This window comes from Orbicella franksi, chromosome 9, assembly GCF_964199315.1.
Source record: "Orbicella franksi chromosome 9, jaOrbFran1.1, whole genome shotgun sequence".
Classification (NCBI taxonomy): domain Eukaryota; kingdom Metazoa; phylum Cnidaria; class Anthozoa; order Scleractinia; family Merulinidae; genus Orbicella; species Orbicella franksi.
This window is the reverse complement of record NC_138153.1, coordinates 12,893,400-12,898,661: the sequence shown is the minus strand read 5'-3', so window position 1 is coordinate 12,898,661 and position 5,262 is coordinate 12,893,400.

The window sequence follows — 5,262 nt, the reverse complement described above, 5'->3', positions numbered from 1 at the left end:
CGTCTAATTGTATTCTTTGATTCAGTGCCGCTCAGGTGGTCAGAATGATTTTCATTAAGTGGTTCCAAGGTCAAGCATTGGAATCTCTTTCGGTGTAAGTTCATGTAGGGCTAGCAAGTGTTTTGTTTCCTTTTTGGAGTCACTTGAAAAAAGTATGCTTGAAAAGTTCACAGGATGGAAGCCTTATATAAGGCCGTGGAATGGAATAAGTCCGTGTAAAATCTCCAGATACCAAACAGGGCTTGTAAATCGAAATTCAACGACTTAGAATTCCTGGGGAAAAAAAACATTGGGTCAACACTCATGAAAAAACCAAGCGAACTGTTTGACTGATTCCACGTACTAGAACTTATAGACTTAAACAAATGTGGCAGGTATTCGCTGAATCTCGGCCATTACAATCTAGGGGTCTTTTTTTTTTAAGGGATGGAGTCCTTGAAAAATTCGAATTGTGTCCTGGATGTCCTAGAATTTTTAGTCCATAGAGAGTAAGAACTCTCTGCCAGAGGTAAACCTATATGAGCAGCGAAAACACTGACCTCCCACTTTGACCATTCATTCATAAAGTCGTGGGAATGTGGTCAGTTATAAATGCATTGATGTGCTTTGCATAGCTGTGGAATCGTTTGTTAGTACTCGAAAGTTACTGCATGGAAACACAGACTTGCACAAGGGTTTATAGAAACTCTTTCGCAAGTTCTTTCAAGAAAAGTATTGGCTAGTGACATTTTATGTGGCTATGCTTTGACATGGAGTGTTTGCTTAAGTTATAAACGTTACAGTGCAAGGGATTGAACTTGTCGGGAGTCGGGTTGCGTTCATAGAAAAATCAAGCTGTTAACTGAAAAGGAGTTTCGTCACGGCAGAAAGGTCCGACAGTTCCACGTTTAGTAATTACGGTTCATTCAATGCGGACGAATTTACTTCAGTTGCTGTTGTCGTTGTTGCCTTTGTTGCCCAGACAGCTGGTCATTTAGCGGAGCTAAACGTGGTAGAGTTTTCAACTTTACGGAAGTTTTGGTAAAATTAAATCAGTAAGCTATTGCTTCATTGACAAACAATCTGCCAAAAAAAAATAATAATAATAATAAAATAAAATAGCAAACAAAATACACTTCAATTGCTGTTGTTTTTGTTGCCTTTGTTGCCCAGACAGCTGGTCATTCAGCGGAGCTAAACGTGGTAGAGTTTTCAACTTTACGGAAATTTGGTAAAATTAAATCAATAAGTTATTGCTTCATTGACAAACAATCTGCCAAAAAAAAAATTAAAATAGCAAACAAAGGAAAGAACACGATCATTTAGGCGACCATTGCCGTTGTGCATTTCCGCGCGGGTCCTTTGAAACGATATTGTTCCCACGTGAAAACAGGATGTAGAGCAAAGTAAAATACTATATTTGATTAAAAACTTCGGTTTTTTTTTTTCGTTGAATTTGTTTTGTAATTTCTGGTAGCATATTAAGGTATTGCAGAATCAAAACTTCTTGAGAGAACTATGAAATAATGAGAAATATGTTAGAGTTCTTAAATGCTGTAAAGGCAGTTTGGAGAGTAACATCAGTGTTAGTGGTCTGAAATCAACTGATGAACGGGTTTCCACCGAATGTCTTTACACCACTTAAACACTCTAAAATATTTCTCACCCTTTTTTTGAGCGTTGCGAAGCAAAAATGAAATTTATGGATTAGAGCGGTTTTCAATTGAGTGTCGAAAGTAATCAAGCAACTACTTTGATTTTGGCAAGTTTGGTTTTACTACGGTTTGAGATTGACTGAGTGGTCTAATTGGTGAGTAATTAGTTTGGTTTTGGTTTTACGACACCTAATTAAAAACCCGGCGGTAGAAACCATTGTTCCGTGTCAGTTTTGTTCGCTTTCTTGGCCTTAACCGTGCCCAAAACCTGTATAAACACGATAGTGTCCAGGCAACTAGAGCAGTGTTCAATTGAATGTCTTAAAACCAAAACCAAAGTAACTGCCTGATTAATTACTTTCGACACTCAATTGAAAACAGCTCTTAACAATAGAAAGGTTATAGGTAATTCCATCAAAATGTGAGAGTGCAGGAACACAACAACAACAACAACTTTATGAAGCATTTCCACAATAAACGGCATTACCAATACAAATTACAGTCTGTAAAGATGAAGACAAAATAAGACATTTCATTTTTATGGCAAGGTAATCTTGAGGTAAATCCAAACTTTCTGATTGGTTCTTTCTTGGTCGGGATTTTGCCATCCGGACTGTTTCTATGGAAACAGTCATAAGCTGTGTAATTTTTTTGTTTTCGAAAGCCGGCAGATTCAATAAACAAGCATGGCCGGAGTGTCATATAATAAAATACTTCCCTTATATCCCCACGTCCCTTATGTTCCTTATGTCGAAAGTTGTGTACAAGGCTGGGTGTTGGGATTGTAATGCCTGTTACATTGGAAAAACAAAGCGTCGGTTGCATGACATGGAAACGGAGCATTTTAAAGCGCTGAGGAGTACTAACCACGCTTCTGCCGTGGCAGACAATATGACCCTGACAGGCCACAGGATAAAATGTGATCCCTTTGACATTTTAGCTACGGACGATCTGATGTACATTGTAAAATTAAAGAAACACTATTGATTCGTGATTTGCAACCAGCACTTAAAGAGAATGTTGACAGTGAGAAACTTCTTCTCTACTAGCCATTTATATGTTTTGTTTTGTTTTGTTTTGTTTTTTTCAGCAGATTTTAAGTCTGAATATTACCATTTAGATTCATTGTCATTTCTTTCCTTATTGGGTACCGCTTTTTCTTATTAGGTACTAGTCTTCTCGTTTAAGTTTATTGTAATCCAGCTAACCGTTTTCTACTTCTGATGATGTATGTAGAAGCATACGAAACGTTAAGTTCTCCAATCAAGGTTTTTACAACATGCGTTGTTTTGTTACGTTTGTCACCGCAGTTTGTTTATTACTCAAGCTGAAATGGCGGAAGAATAAGAGAAACTACTTACTAACCTAGCTTGCTCGAGCCGCACTGGGAAATATTGGCCCTCGTTCGGTTTGTACCGACCGAGCGCAGTGAGGTCCGTACTGCCATTACATTAGGGCAATATTCCCCAGTACAGCCCTCGAGCACGGTTTTTGTTTTTTTTTTGTTTTTTGTTTTTTGTTGTTTTTTTTTTTACAATAATCGCCGGGCGCAGCGAGGTCCGTAATACCACGACATTATGAAAATATTCCCCAGTATAGCCCTCGAGCACGGTTGATAATCACGATCGCGGACCTTAAATTCCAACATAAATCTTGACATATTTGTTCCTTTAAAGTTAGCAGGGTTAGGCATCCCTCTCTAATAGCTATGATGTAATTCAGAATTATTACGAAAGGTGAAAAGATTGTAACCGAAACCTTACACCATTCCGCGGCACACGTACGTTTCATAATAATTCAACTGCATATGATTCTGATGTCTGAGCTGAGAAGGTTTACAGCGCAAGCGCTCACTCTGATACATGGGAACTTTCCTTGGCCCGCGAATAAAGCTGGTAACGTCGTGCAAACTTGTAATCGCTGAAAATATTTGGATGGTATTCGGATACAAATTTTCAAAATGAAACACGGCCAAAAAAAAAAAAGACACAAAAAGAGACAAACAAAAACAACAGACTGTGAAAAAAATTCAATTTGGCGTGGCTCGCTCATTTCAAATACTGAAGAAGGGCTGAGCCCGATACGTTTAGTAAACCAGATACTATTTGACACTTTCAAGAGCGTTTTTAGCCTGTTTGTCGCGAGCTCCTTGTATCGCCTCGCTGTAAAAGTGTGCTTTGTTTACAAAAATACATGTTACACAAATACATAAGTCAAAGTCTACTTTATTTGAGCAGGGTGGCCCTTTCAGCTCCAGGTTGGTAAAAATGTAACAATATAAAACATGACATCGACTCGGGAAAAAAAATCCGAGTTTCAGATGGGATTTGAAACCAAAACCCGAGGTTGATGTAATTTCAACATTTAAAATTCCTAGCTTATAATGTAAAAAAAGCCTAATAAAAACATTTGCATAGCAAATTTAAATTCTTGAAGTTCCCGAGCTGCCAAGGAGAACAAAATGGAATGGGAACGTGAAATCCGAACTTGAAACAAACTTAGATTTAAATTCAAATTTATTGCCTTTACTGCCGTCTCTGTGGACAGTGTTCAGCGTTCAGTGTGGCTCATATTAGTGAAGTTGCAGCGATCTGAGATGTAACTCACCGATTTTCTAAACAGCTACGAGGAATCTTCTTACGGTAAGCTAAATTGGGGGAGCAATTATTAGGCACCAGCAGTCCAATATTGTACTACCCATCATTTCGATATAGAACATGGTTCATGTCCTTCTTATACTTTAGAAAATTTATGGCGGCTAAGCTAAAGCAACATCTGATGCTAGGTAAATATGCCTTCAGTTTAATGATAAACGTTAGATTAAGATAAATTAAGATAATACCTTTAGGTAATATCTACAAGTATAGAGGCGCCAAAGCTCTCAGTCAGAAAAAAAAAAAAAAAAAAAAAAAAAGAGGCAGGGGAATTATTTTTTCCTTATAAAACGCGAGGGTATTCTTCTCAATTATTAAATGCAGGAGAACTCTTTGTTTAAGTGAGCTAGAAGTTAGATTTCTCGAATGACTCATTTTTTATTCGTAGCTCGCTCATTCGTTTGATAAATAACTGGTCACGTTCATTATAGACCACTAAGCAGTTAATGCTGAATACATAACAACGAAACCACAGTCACGTGTAAACAGCTTATCTCCGCTCAACCTCACGTGTACACATTATAGGACGTGCATACGAGTAACGTAGGTGACGGGAAAATTGTATGTTGATGTTTCGAGCTTTTGCTTCTCATCGGAGCATTAAAAAACAACAATTCCATTTATTTTTAAAGTTATAATTTTAGATGCTGAAGATGTTGGGTTTCTCAAATTTGCTGCGTCTATATATATATATCTTTTATCCTGGTTTTCACAGGTGATGAAATAATAAGTGAAAGCAGAGTAGTCCATGTATTAAAACACTGAGAAACGCACGCACGAACAAATTAAAGGATCAAAACACTTTGATTTTGCTTGCATCTGCGTTTTTCGCTGAGTTTATGGACTCTTGTGTTTACTCGTATACTAGCATCGCGAGCGACAGCAAGGCTTTAGCAATTTTACGGTTAATAACCATCACTGAAGATTTTCAGTTGCCCTCCGACTGGGCACAACAGTTTAGAACCTAACTCGAC